The following is a 15,451-nucleotide window of genomic DNA, read 5'->3' as shown; positions in this document are numbered from 1 at the left end:
CATATATTTTAATAAAAATTGAAAAACTAAATAAAACGAATACCGATACATCTGTTAGTGGCTGCGGTGTGTCACGTGACAATCATGACGCGTCGCCATGGAAACAAGGGGCCAGTTAAAATATTTGTAACTTACGCGTGAAAGGGTTGATTTAAATATATATATATATATATTTTTTTTTTTTTTTCTAAGTAAACAACAATAGCCCAAGTTTAGTAAACATTTTTATTGAGACTATAAAAAATAATTCTGCATCTATTTTTAGGTGTGCCAGCTGCCACTGTGGGTGGCACAGGCACACCCTGGCACACCTGTGGCTACGCCACTGGGATGGAGGCAGAAAAGAGAGATTCACAACACTCTCGCGATTGATCAGGAAGCAGGTGCTGGACCATCATCCACATCAGACTGATGTCAGAGCAGAAATGGATGTGCGGCGGGAATCGATGAGCTCCAGCATCTGACCAAACGAACTTCTGATCCGCGCGAATGTAGTCTCCACGTCATCGTAGATCTTCGCCGAATTTTTCGCCTTTATTTTCCCGCCGGTTCATCCTCCGCAGTTCGAAGCTGCATCACGTGAACGGAGGCTGATCATGAATATAAAACACATCAGATCCGTAATATGATGGGGATCGAGGACGCTAACATGAGGAACGGACGGGCTCTGTCCGACCAGTGGGCCGACAGCGTGGTTGTCCGGCCCCGGACGACCGAGCAGCACATCACGGTGAATAAGAGACTTGTGCTGGGCTTCGCCATCTCCATCCTCACCCTCATCATCGTTACGGCCATCGCCATCACGCTCAGCGTCAGCTTCGAGAGGTGCGCCGCGGAGAGTAGCCGGACTCTGGCCGCGAACGGCTCCAGCAACAGTGAGTGGAAACAGTCCCGCAACGCTAACATCAGTCACAGAGACTCAGAGGACGGCCAGCAGCCCTGGAGACACCTGCGCTTACCGGCCACCCTGCGCCCGCGCCACTGCGACCTCCGCCTGTCCGTGTCCATGGAGAACTTCACCTTCTCCGGCGAGGTGCACATTGCTGGTGTATTCGGACAGCAAGAAAGCGGGCGCCATGAGGATCCAGCGCCGCTTCCACTACCAGCCCAAGCAGGTGTATGTGATCGCGCTGCACAGAGAGATGAAGCCTCTCAGAACATACAAGATCAACATCACTTTCCACGCGCACATCGAGCACGAGCTCCTGGGCTTCTTCCGCAGCTCTTATGTGCAGAATGGAGAAAGAAGGTAAAAGAACTTCAGCGTCCGAGTCAAAGTCTCTCATGTGTTGTTATAATGTTTTACTGTTACCCTGGGAATTGTTGATGCTGCCTGACGATCATATAGCCTACGCAATTACGCACTTTTTTGGGTTTAATGTTTTCCCATAAATTTATCATGATAACCAAAATACCATACTTACTGACTATAATATACAATTTGGGATCAGATTCAAACAGTGTAGAAGAATTCTACTTTCACCAAGTTACCACAGTTTTCCCATAGGAACTGTATAAACTGTGGTATTATATAAAAATTATGGTTTAATAGGAATTTTCTAAGGGGAGAATGAGCACTTATTTAGTGAATACTGATTCTTGTAAGATTCACATGTCAGTGATATTGTATGCAAATCATGCTATGATGATGCTACATGATATTGATATGTATATGTTTATTTGCATCTTAGTGCAATACCAACGATACTTATATTACAATTATCTTAATTTATTCTCCTAACCAGTATTTTCGATGGCTTCAACCAGAATCTAATAATTTCAGTAGCCATGTTTGCTACTTCAAAACCATCATTAATGAATACGACATCATCTCATAAAGTAGGTTGTAAGGCATCTTAAAAATGTAGGTTAATAGCAACCGCTGCATTTTAGCTGAATCTCATGTTGCCGTAATTAAATGCATTAGTTTTGTGAGACTGTCTTTATTGCCATTCTCACAAATGTTTCCTAACATTGTATTGTCACAGGGACATGTGATGTGCAGATGTCGGGATGTCAGTAAAGTGTCAAGTACAGCATGGAAGTGATACGTTTTACAAACACAACTGCCAAGGCTAAAATGTTACTGTTTTCCAAATATTATTACAGCATGTGTTAAAATAAACAAAATGTAGTCTTGTTTTGGCTTCCGACTCTTTGTCCTCTGAGGAAAAAAATGGCTTATGTTTGAATCTTTGCCCCAGGTTTTCCTGCATTTGAGATGCATCCTGCATACATCCTGCATGTTTAAACCTTGTTTTACCTCGAAGGAATCGCTTTCATGGACACACTTCTTAAACCTTTTGTCCATCCTCCAGTTGCCTTTCTGTCTTGGACTGCTGGACTTTCCTCCTGCTTTCAGATGCAAAACAGCATGTCAACGGCTCAGTGTAATGTTTCTTTAACAAACCCATTTTTGATTCGGCACAAAGTGAGGTGTTGATATTGTAAGGTTCATTGAAGAGCACGTTTGAGATAAATTCAACACGCTGATGTTCAGACAGCGTCCCACAGCATCTTTTAGCCCCACAGGCTGTGAAGATCATTGAGTTTAGTGTAATCAGCGCCTGCTGGCTGCTCGTACATTTGTGAACGCTGAGCAGCAGGGATCTCACAGGATTGAGAAAATACCCGTGTTTATGTAGTTAGACCTGGCCACATGAACCATGTTGTTAGTTCACTTCAAACCGACATCTGATCATCTGGTCTTTTTGGAGATTTAACAGTTTTCCATCATCATTCACACATTTTCAGGTACAGCCACGTCACATTAGACAACCATCTCCATGTGAATTGCTTTTCGTTCTGACATCCCTGTACAATCTCCTCCTGTGTGTCTGTTAGTCGTCTGATTTCTCATCACCTCCTGATGTGTCTCAGCTGTGATCTTTAAATAGTGTAAAGATGTTTAAATGGTACTAGCATCTATAAATAGTTGAATGAAGGGGAGGTAAACAGATGGGACTTTATAGACTCATTATACATTGTTACTGCATGGACGACTGCTAATGAGAGTAAAAAGTTGTGACAGAAATGCAGGAGCAGAAAACCCTCCTCCCTCATCTGCTGGTCATGCTGAGGGTGGTCAAAGCCAAATCTCCCTTTATTGTCCATTAATGCAGCTCTCTGGAATGCAGCTCACCGCTTTTCCAGTTTTCTAACTTTGATAGAAAATGTCCATGGACTTATAATGATATTCAGACAGATGTGATTCTGATGTGGTAACCGTAGATTATTAATGATTCACTTTAAATTCACAAATCCAACAACATGTAAAATAAATTTGACAGCTTTTTATTATTTCCTTGTCATCTTAATTGGTACATGCTGTCAATTTGTTGACTAATGCGGTCACAGATGGGTTTAATGTTCACAGCTGTGACAGATATATCATTATTCCTGTTTAGTAATTCTGGTGTGATTTATTATATGTTGACATTTTGATGTGGTTTAGTTGCTGTGGTTCAAAAAGCTGTAAAAATTTCTGTCCATCTTCACACCAGGAAGCTCATTAGTGTGATACAAATGCACAGCGATGAGTTCAGAGATGGCAGCCAGAGCTAATTTGAATTCAGGAAAATCATGTGACAACCATTATAATGATGTCCAGACACCTGAGCTACTTAAATAGCATATATGGTTCCAGAGATTTCTTTCATCTTACCCCTCTCTCATGTTCTCATTGCTGGTGTTATTCTGCAGGTTTCTCGCAGTGACGCAGTTCTCACCGACTCATGCTAGAAAGGCCTTCCCATGTTTCGACGAGCCCATCTATAAAGCCACGTTCAGAGTGAGTCTGAAACACGAGAGCTTGTATCAGTCGCTGTCTAACATGCCAGTGGAGGCCTCAACGTCTCAACGTCTGACGAGGACGGATGGGTGACCAACCATTTCTCCAGGACGCCCCGCATGTCCACGTACTACCTGGCCTGGGCTGTGTGCAACTCCACCTACAGAGAAGCAGTTACAGACAGTGGAGTTGTGGTGAGTCGCATTTAAAGCTCCTAAAACTCAAAGCTAGAAACAGTAAACCAAGATTTTATTATTCCACAACTCTTTTCTAAAAGCTTCTGAGAAGCTTTTTAAGGCATCACAGATGCTTTTCCAGAAGACATTCTGCCTTTAAGATTTTTCGTTTACCAAATTCTAAGAAAGCCTCTCATGTACTATTCAGAGCAAAGACAATGCCAGAATGCATTGAGTTCTGTAATAAATAAACTCAATCGAAATAAAAAGTAATAAATCAATCCAAAATGGCAAACAAGCAGAGATAATCAAATACTTACAGAATATACACTACTCAAAGTTTGGTTTCAGTAAGCAAAACATTACAAAATCTTACTGACCCCACACTTTTGGTAGTGTATGAGTATATACTATATACATAGAATGAAATACTGAAAAGTATTGATTAAGTAGTTTATTCTAATTAAAAAATTATAATCCAATATTTGCATAAATTATGTATTTTTATGTTCATTCATGTATTTTAATGTTCACAATTGTGAGATGAGTCTGTTGTTTATATACTGTAGTTTAGGTTCCTTTAAAAGACATCTGCCAAGACTGTCATGTACAACAAGCATTCACTTATTCTCGTGTCCAGGATTCTGTTCATGACAAACTCTTCTAGATTTTATATATCATATGAGCATGTTTTATGCGAAGTCTAGCCATTAAGATAATATTCACTGTATCACTTTTAGCACATGCACTTAAATGTTTTTTTGGCACTGAATCCTCACAGTCTAAGCGGCATTATCTGTCTGCCAACAGAGAGACATGGTTTATGCGCTGTGCTTCTGATATCACGTTCAGTCAAAGCCCTGTTGTCATATTAGACACTTCCTGACGGCTTTCTCAGTGGTTTCTGCTGCGTTCCCTTGGCCGGCCTCCTCCTGATATTAGTGTAATTAATCTGATCTCCTTCAGCATGACCGCGCTCTCCTTTATATCACTGCTGACTGTAGTGTGTGCTTCTATCTGGGGCACTTATACCCACACTACGGCTTGTAGCGGTTAGCCACGTGCTAGCATCCCCCATCAATCACATTAAAGCGGCAGGACAGCCCCCTCGCACCATTCATCATAAAGATTTGGCTGTGCGGAGCAAGAGGAAAGATTGTGGGAGAGGAACATTGCAGAGGAGAGTGGAGTTATATAAAAATAACATCAGACTCTGCAGCAGTTGGTTGGGCATTATGCAATACATTAATTATGGCTCTAGATAGTAGTGGGGAAATGTAACCATGAATTTTAACCATGAATTTATGAAACATAAACAGTTACTGATGCATCTGGAGATAACATACTGATCTGCCTGTTTCCAGGAGAAATGAAGATAGAATATGAACTGCCATAGAATAGAACTACTGTTGTGGTCCTTGTCATGTTCACCAAGGCTGCATTTGTTTGATAAAAAATATAGTAAAAACAGTAATATCAATGTAAAAAAACTGTTTTCCATTTTAACATGTTTTAAAATGTAATTTATTCATGTGATGCAAAGTTTTTGAGTAGCCATTACTCCAGTCTTCAGTGTCACATGATCCTTCAGAAATCATTCCAATATGCTGATTTTATCCATCACATTAAGCCCATGATTTCTCAGAGAAACAAGCAGGCCAGATATCCCTTTATCACTGCCCCTGTCTTATATTTGCTGAAGTGCTAAAAAAAGAGAAAGTGGTTAATTTAAAGCAGCATATTCCATTCATAACACTGTAGCAGCCATTATTGAATCTTACTGTTTTATGTCAGTCAGATTGTATATGTCTTATTATTAAGATGACAAATGTTCTTTTAATATCTAATCAAAATTCAACACCACTATACTAAATATGCTCATTGTACAATATTCATGAAATTACACAGCCTTCATGCTCAGTGCATTTAATAGACAAAATGATGGTTTTAGCTGTAGAATACAAATGTCTTGAAACATCTATGTAGGTTTCAAAGTTAAAATACCAGTTTATACCAGCAATAAACTTGTATCGATCAATACAAGATGGCGCCGCACACGACCGCCTCAGTGCTTGGCTCTCCAGTGTTTGTATTGTTTTTGTAATTTTTTTTTTTCAAACACAATCGGTTTCACCAGGGATGAACTGCAGAACATTCGGCAGAACACACCATCAAATTTTCTACCGATTTTCGATTATTGGGATGTTTTACTAAACCGCAGATTTTGAACGCAGTTGCCTAGCATCCATCTGGCAAGTCTCCACTCTACCTAAAAAAAAAAACAGACTAACAACTTCTGCTTTCTCGGACAAATAAGGATTTTTCACACTCCGCTGCTCTGTGTTTCACAGAAACCTGGTTGAATGATGCTATATAGGACAGGGTGCTCCATCTGCTGACCTTTCAGCTGTTTAGAACAGATCGTGACGCAGTATCAATGGGAAAACTGCGCAGTGGCGGGATATGGTTCAGTGACAGGTGGTGTGCAGATGTATTTGTGTTAAAGAAGTTGTGCTGTCGCAATCTAGAAGTGTTCTTTATTAACTTTAAACCATTCTATTCACCACTGGAGTTTTACTCATTCATCCTTGTGAATGTTTACATTCCTCCGCAAGCGCAAAGTCTGGCTTTGCAAAAACTCGCTGATCAGGTCACAGAGACAGAGCAACAACACCCGGACTCTGTTTTATTCATTCTTGGGGACTTTAATAATGCAAATCTGTCACGTGAATTACCAAAATTCAGACAGCATGTTATATGTCCCACCAGAGACAGTTATATCCTAGATCACTGTTACACAGCAATTAAGGATGCATATCATTTTGTCCCACGGCAGCTTTGGGGCTCTCTGATCACTGCCTGGTTCATCCCATACATCCCAACCTACAGGCAAAAATTTTAACCTGCTAAACATGTAGTAAAAACTCACTGTAAAGAGATGGACCAATGAAACAGAGTGGGTTTAAAAGCCTCTTTTGACATTACTGATTGGAGTGTTTGTGAAGCTGTTACCACTGATCTGGATGAACTCACAGAGACTGTTAACATCTCATATCAGTTCCTCTGATGATATATGCATTCCGACCAGGACTTATTTAACATTCAACAATGATAATCCATGGTTTACAGCAAAACTCAGAAATCTTTGTCAGGCCAAAGAGGATGCCTACAGAAATGGGGACGAAGTCTTGTACAATCAGGCCAGGAACACACTGAATAAGGAGACTAGAGTGGCTAAAAGGAGCTATGCTATAAAAGTTGGAAGATCAGTTCACTTCCAATGTCTTAACCACGTGACTTGTATACAATGTCCCCGGTTGAATCAGGCTTTGATGGATCGAGGTTTAGTTACATCCTGAATCCACCAAGGCCGGATAAGTACCCCCCTTGATACTCACAGGTATTTGGTATCCGCCTGTCTGACTGGGGGTGGCCTGTGGGACATCCGGGACACGGATCATCATCCCCACCTCCATCACTGGACATCTTTCCAAGAAATGCTCCGGGTCCCCGGAACGCCAACAGGCCGGCCCAGACCTCCTCACCGTCCCAGTGGCAGGGAGTGGGTTGAACGATTGCCGTGGAGAGAGCGGAGAAACAGAAGAGCTGTCCCCTCTGGCAGCCATCAGTCCCGCCCCCCTGGGCAGGGCTCTTGGACTCACAAAGTGTCCATGGTCAGTCCAAGTCCAGGGAACAGAACTGCTGACCATGTTGTTCCTGGCTCCGGCCGACCCGCTGGATGATGGCCCGAAGACCATGAGGTTCGATACTGGAAGCTGTTGTGCGGCCACCTGGGACTCGCCCGAGAGCAGGGGAATAAGGCGCACAGGCCATTGGTTGCGGGTACAGCCGCAAGCTTCAGACGATTTTTCAAATAACTCCAGGAACGCTTCAGGGTTATCTCACCATCCCATCTTGTGTAGTGGCAAGTGAGCGGGGACCACGGGCGGTCCGGTGGCCTCAGCACGAACCTCCCAGTCGATCCAGCTCTGGAACCTCTCGCGGTCCTCCTGCTGGGCTTGCAGAATGGCATGGAACTGCCTCTCCTGGTCGGTTCTTAAGTCCAGCAGGGCCTGATGTTGTTCTTGATGCAGGGCTGAGAGGGTTTTGCATGGCGGCGGCACTCCTTCTTCCTTTCCCGGGCTTTGGCACCAGTGTAGAGGGTTCGTGGGTGGAAGGAAAGAGGACAAGGGGTCGGCTTGACTGCTGACGATCTTTTATTCAAAGTAAACACTCTTTTAAAGCTCACGGTGTCTCTTACACCAACATAAACAAACTAACGTAATCACTTCTGGGTTACTTCTTCCGGGTCACGTTACACGCCAGCTGTCCTTCTCTCTTTCACCTACTCCTGTTCTCCTGGCGTTATATACTCTCTACACACCAATTACTGAAACAAGAGACAGATGTTGATTATTTTCGTCTCCTGATTCTCTCTCCTGCTGCAGACTTCGCTAAACCACGACCCCCCCCCCCCCCGACACAACCTTATATTTGTTACCACCTTCATCCTAGTATATCACTGCATCTCATTCTTTTCTAGTCCATTATATCATATAAAGCACAATCTACATACAATTTATTTATTTTTCAATATTTGTTTAATTATATTTACATATGTGTATTTTTTCTCCCCTGTGTGTTGTTGTCGTCTCTGTGTACTGGAAGCTTATGTCTCCAAAACAAATGCTTGTATGCGCAAGCATACTTGGCAATAAAGTTCTTTCTGATTCTGATTCTAATAATGTCCATCCTGATCCAGGCTGAATTATGCTGGTTTGGTTCTGGTTGAGCTGTTAAACCAGACTAACTGGTCTACACAACATAAGCTGGTGACTAGCTATAGTTCTAGATGACCTACATTTTTTTCTGCGCAACTATATTTACATATCTGGCAATTACTGTGCGCAATAATGATGACGATGACGATAAAATATGACGATGACAGGGATGGTAAAATCATCTGCTCAAATCGAACCCTTCTAAGGTTCAAAAGGTAACTAAATATGCTTTATTTCATTCTTCTGTAATTGATCTTAAACTATCAAGAGATATTTTTTGCTGTTTCAGCAATTAGACATCCATCCATGCTGGACATACAGGTCCGGGTCACTAAAGACCCGAATATGTAGCTAATTATGCTTGGCGAAACATTTATGCATTTAATGCATGTTCGTTTATTTATATAATCATCATCATTCATTACATCACATTACCTTGTTTTTCTTCTCTGGGCACCAGAGGGCTTCGGTCTTTGTGACATAGTGATAATTTATTAGTGAACATCTATCACAATCAGGTAACTGATATACTGTACTTGGAAGTGTGGCTGCGCAGGGGAAGATTGCTCATGTGTTAAAATGGGATGAGACGGGAGAGCAATAAAACAGTTATGTTTTTGTGGGATGATAGCTTTTTTCTTATATATTTTAAATTCATAGTATTGAAGTAGTATTGGTTAAAAAAAAAAAGTTTATGAAGCATTTCTTCAAGTTGTCAACTTGAGTGCTTTGTCTAATTATAGGTTGTTTAAAAATCACATTGATTTGATTGAGCTTTGACTCATTTCCACAGCCCTAAGTGCCACCCATTCATCTTTATATCAGACACAGAGCTGATCGATATGCCAGCAACATGTGAGGTAAACAACACATAATTCAGTTTGCATTGCTGCCAGGCTTTGAAACAAAGCCTTTCCTCCTGCTTGTTTTGCACTGTAACTTTGTTAGTGTAGGAGGACATTCATTCTGAATAGATGGATGCCCGTTCAGAAAGCCATACCGTGCATCAGCCTTCAGCTAAAAGAGTCCAAGATAATTTTTAGTGTGGGAATACATTTCCCACAGAGCCACACCTCACACACTTTCTCTCTCACACTTGTTCTCTCCCTTCTCTTTCACTTCCTCTCTCACATGCATATAATAGTTCAGAATAATGCAAATGCTCTGTTTTTTTTCATTGAAATCTAATTTGTTTCCAGAGACAAATGTGTAAAATGCTATTTTATTAAAGCGCTTGCTTACAAATGATGAAAATAATAAAATTTTAAACAAATGTATGGAAGAGTATTCGGCAGCTTCAGCCTAATAACATCATGATTTATAAAAGGGTAATCAGTTCATTTAAAGGCACCGTAACTCCTGCAGAACGGCCTGCTTACAGTACTTTTCAATGGCCTTGGTTCTGAAGCATATTTTTCCCAGTCGATAAGGATTTTAAATGAGTTGTTTAGTAAAACATTAAGCCATGTATCAAACCAACTAACTCTGAGGTGAATCAAAAATAAATAAATAAATAAAAAATAATAACAAACTTTGATTTGAAATAGACAACTATACGACAAAAACTGTAAGGAACAAGACTGTCTGCATGAGGGGTGAAGAAAAGTACACTTGAAAGATTGTAATATTCACAAGCCAGATGAAGGCATTTGCCAGATATGTTCACCATATATTAACAATGGAACTTAATCTTTCAATTCCATAACTGTTATACTGTACTAGAGGGAATTCAGGTTAGGAATAAACAGAGTTGATTTTGTTCTCTCTCCTTTTATGTTGCGTTGTTGTAGATTCGGCTGTACGCCAGACCTGACGCCACCCAGAGCGGATCGGGGGACTACGCTCTGCACATCACCAAGAGACTCCTGCAGTTTTACCAGGATTACTTCAAAGTCGAATATTCCCTCCCTAAATTAGGTAACACGGCGGTGAAATGTCTTCGGCTTTGTCTGGGTTCAGTGATGCTTTTGAAATTGCAATAAATGTTCTTCTCATGGGAAACCGGGTGATTTTTCATTGGTCTATTTGTACTTCCAATCGGTTCTTTGTGACTTCCTTGTTTTGTGCTCGTGTCAGGAGTGTCAGTGGCATCTCAGTTCTTGTGTTTATTGATCCTAAAAGCATTTTAGGCCGTTTGTGGTTGTGTTTGGTCTTGGGAGCACACACCACGCGTGTGTTGTTAAAGTGTGCGTATGTCGCTGTATTGAGGTGTGTGCAACTGTATTTCGTTGCAAGTGTGCGTGTGCCGGACTGGCTCACATCAGACTCTCTCTGTGCCAGTGTTTCGCTCCATTGGGTTCCTGTCAGTTCTCTATATTCATTTGAATATAGTCATCAATCTCTCTGGGCTTCTGTCGGTCTGTCTTTCACTCTCCTCCCCCGCCTGCTCACATCCTCTGTAAATGTGTGTGTTTGTAGGTTTGCATGTAAGTGTGTATTTAAAAGTGCACGTTATATTAAACATGTTCGCTTACACTTTTAAACGCTCTCTGGGAAGCATTTGCCCTGTTTGCTAATTGGGTTAAGACCCTCTCAAGTACATTCCAGCAATTTTCTCTCAGAATTTCTTTCATTCTCATTTTCACCTCATTTTAAGCTGTTTACTACAGTGGCCGAGAGAGCTCAACGCACTGCAATTTAAGAAAACACAAGCAAATAAAAAAACATCTTCATCAGTTTGACAACACAAGTGCTGCAAATCTTCACAACACATGCATATAACGAAACACGCTGCAAATCCTTCACAACACATGCAAATTAAGAAACTCTGCTAATCCTCACAACACATGCATTAACGAAATGCGCTGCAAATCCTCACAACACATGCAAATTAACAAACGCGCTGCAAATAGCACTGACCACAATGGAAATGTTTCAAGGAGACCTCAAAAAGTGTAGGACCCGGCTGGGATTTGCTTATCGTGCAGTGGCTACTGGTCAGTGGAGTTGTTGGTGAACTGAAAGGTGTTTTTTTTTTTTTAAACACCATGATCGCATTATTCCTTTATCTTTTGGATATCATTAGCCTAAATAAGCTGAATAATTACATGATTAAATGTAAAACGTTACTTAATATGGCTAACTTTAAAATCCTCAGCTAAATAATGTAAATTATAAATATAAAATAAGGTTAATGAAAATAAATTTGCAATGCTTCATTAATTGTTTCTTAATGTGCATGTGTTATGAGGATTTGCAGCGTGTTTCGTTATATGCATGTGTTGTGAGGATTTGCAGCTCGTTTCGTTATATGCATGTGTTATGAGGATTTGCAGCGTGTTTCGTTATATGCATGTGTTGTGAGGATTTGCAGCTCGTTTCGTTATATGCATGTGTTGTGAGGATTTGCAGCGCGTTTCGTTATATGCATGTGTTGTGAGGATTTGCAGCGCGTTTCGTTATATGCATGCATGTTTTCTTCATTTGCTGGTGTTTTTTCAATTTGCATGTGTTTTCTTAAGTTGCAGCATGTTGAACTCTCTCGGCCACCGTAGTTAACTGTGTTTTGGATATGCAGCAGCTAATGACCAGCTGGCATCTTCCAAAACACAGCAACCAGCTTAAGCCTGCGTGTTTTTTCTAGGACTTTAAATCTATACACCTATATAAATCGTTAAACTAAATCTATAATTAAATCCCAATGATAATGTGGGAAATGTAGCAGTTTTGCTAATTTAATTTATCATAAATGCTTAATAGTCGATTTTGAAGTGCACTTTATCAATATTTCACAGACAGTAAAGTCATTATGAAATGTCCTATTTAAATCAGACACACACACACACACACACACACACACATACATACACACACACACACACATATATATATATATATGGTCCAAAAAAGCTAATTAGCTAATTTGCATGTAATATAAATTTAAACTATATTTTGCTAAATTGTAAGTAACATGCAATTAAGTGTCCGAAAACATTACATTGAGTTTGCATGTAACTATTTTCTTTTAAAGTATATTTTTTAAAGTAGTCTTTTTTACAAGGGTTAACATACCAAGCTGATCCAACAGGAGACGGTGACTATTCTATGATTAGCTAATTGCAATAGGTAATTTCATGCAATTTTTGTCCAATTTGCCAAAATGTCAAATAGTTATGAATTGTCATGAGACTGTGTTAGACATATTGGCTCAAAAGTCTCTGGCCTTATGCTTCATACAGATGGAAATTTTGTTTAGGATGCGTGATAATCTGTATATGATAATATGATAACTTGACTGTTTTATATCATGTGACCTACAGTATCAGAACAGGAACGACATCTTTTAAAACCTCTGAACATGCCCTCCTGCGGCTAATGAGTCTTTTTCGTTACTGCTGCTCTATTGATTGATTGACGTCGTTTAGGATTATTTCAGTGAAACTTCACAAACACCCTGAACTCTTTAATGAGGCTGGAGATTCTTACGACCTTGATTTTGTCACCTGCTAAAAAGATGCTCATGTCTGGTTGTTCAAATGTCACATCGAGGATGCTGCTTGTGCAAAGAAATTGTTTGTTTTCAAACCGAGTTGGTGACCTTAAGATACTTTTGGCACGTACGTTGTAATGTTGCATGTCACTGCTAAACTTAAGGTTGAAATAATTTCATCATAAAGTGCAGCTTCATATGAGAAATGATGTGGACTTGATGAATGCGTCCGTTACATAAAGGCACCATCTGTGTGTTGAGTGTTGGAGCAGTTGCAGCCCCTCTGGTGTCAAAAAGGGACATTCTGTCATTCTGCTCATGCAAAAGAGGAATAAAATCAGAGTGTATGGGTTAAGGACAGAACACACCTCAGTCCTGTTTTAAAAGCTTGTTACAGCAGCTAAAAGCAATTCCTCACAGTTTGGTTCTTAAGGTTTATTATTGTTGCTTCTTTGAATTGAAGACACAGTTCTTTGTGTCTGTGGCTCTTGGCATGTGATCTGTTGCTAATGACATAACGATTTCTCTCAGACTGAGAAATGAAGGCCCAAAGCGCAACACGACTCATTCATCAAAGCGAGCCATTGTTCACCTGCTGAATCTGAAGCAGAGTCCAATTAGAGCAACTTAATCAGAGAAGCCATCTACTGTGACTGGCAAATGAGAGCCAAAGAGCCACCAAACACTTTCTGTCTTTCTGTGTTCCTCTCTTTCATTCATTCTCTCTCTCTCTCTCAAATAGGGTGAAAAGGGGAATGACAGGAAACAGATTCAAGGAATAATGTAAACCAGAGGAGAAAATGGACTTTGTTGTCTGGTAGCAGTTAATACCATCATATGATGATCAGTAATCGGTTTCATGCCTTGAAAGCTTCTAGAAGAGTCCATGAAGAATCAGAGCAGAGTGTGTTTGCATCCACAACACCCTTCATCCATTTAGCTTTTCTACATCAACAAGGGTCTTCAGATGCAAGAATCAATCTGTCTGATGCTTTTGGGAGTTGTTGTGAGGACACTCTTTAGCTCCCACTGAATGGATAAATAAATGCATCAGTTATCAGTCAACATTGCATCCGCTTTCTTTTAGACATTTCACCCCCACTGATCTGTGTACTGGAAAAACACTTGGCGACTAATTCTCTGAATAAGTTGAATTCTACAGAAAACAAGAGCTCTTTTCACCGTCTAGTGCTCAAACACAGACTCAATTTGTATATCAAAAGAGATGCTACTCAGAGCAGCATGATAAAATGGACAGAGTTTGAGTGAGCAATCAGCTGTAAGGAACTGAAGAAATTGATAGAAAATACTAGCCTATATTCATTAGTGGATACTGCACAGTGTATATATTAAAATATAAACATATATGCAATGACGTTTTTAAATGATTACATCTCAAAGTAAACACTCTCTGCCCAAATTTATTCATCCTTATTTCTGTCTGCTTTCAATATAATCTGCTTTCATGAGGACTGTAAAGGAGCACATCATCTGTTCATCAAGATAAGTAGACTGTGAGCTTTTGAAGTAGCATTTAGCACATCTTTTGAGAGACGTGATCTTTCTTAGATATTGATCTACAGTAAGTGCCTCTCAAAGAGAGAGTTCAATGATCTATTAATAAGAGGCCGGGTCGCTCCGGACTCTTCTAAGTCTTGACAGCAATATGTGAGTGACAGATACGGACAAAAGCAAATGGAAATCGAATGCATGACATATGTAGAGGTTAATCTGCCTTTTTAATCTGCTCTGGCTGTTTTTCCTTTTGAACTTCCTGCATGTTGATCCAGGAACACGTTCCTCTGGCTGAATCATGTAAAGCTCATGTACCTAGAGATCAGATGACACACTTGTGATCTTTATATTTATTTCAAACCACTGCATGATGGGAATGATGACATTTATCACAGCCACCTTTGGGGCACCCACCCCTACTTTATGACATTACAGTGAGAACAGAGCATTCTGGGTAATTTCCTCAGTCTTGGGAGATCAGTGACACAGCACCAGAGCTGCAGATCAAACTATGAGTATTAATCTGAAAGATTGAGATATTAAAGACTGGCAGAAGGACGTCTGAGGACATCTGATGCTCACGTACAGCAGAAAATTCTTTTAGATGCCACATATACAATATTTTCTGAGGTGAGTGATTGATTTGGAGGTGGATGGGATTGTTTATTTCATTTCATCTGTCCTTTGCAAGGTCACCTTTCACTTCGCTGTTCTGCTCTATTCTACACGTCATTATTATTATTTATTATTATCAATACAA

General features: G+C 40.3%; 1 pseudogene; it reads left to right on the top strand.

Moving 5' to 3' along the window:
* The first annotated feature begins 346 nt into the window (after positions 1 to 346).
* The window catches only part of LOC132105891 (thyrotropin-releasing hormone-degrading ectoenzyme-like), a 170,828-nt pseudogene continuing 155,723 nt past the window's right edge, over positions 347 to 15,451 (top strand).

The sequence above is a fragment of the Carassius carassius genome, chromosome 26, assembly GCF_963082965.1.
Source record: "Carassius carassius chromosome 26, fCarCar2.1, whole genome shotgun sequence".
Lineage (NCBI taxonomy): Eukaryota > Metazoa > Chordata > Actinopteri > Cypriniformes > Cyprinidae > Carassius > Carassius carassius.
The sequence above is the reverse complement of the archived record's forward strand: the minus strand, read 5'-3'. Positions and strand labels throughout refer to the sequence as shown.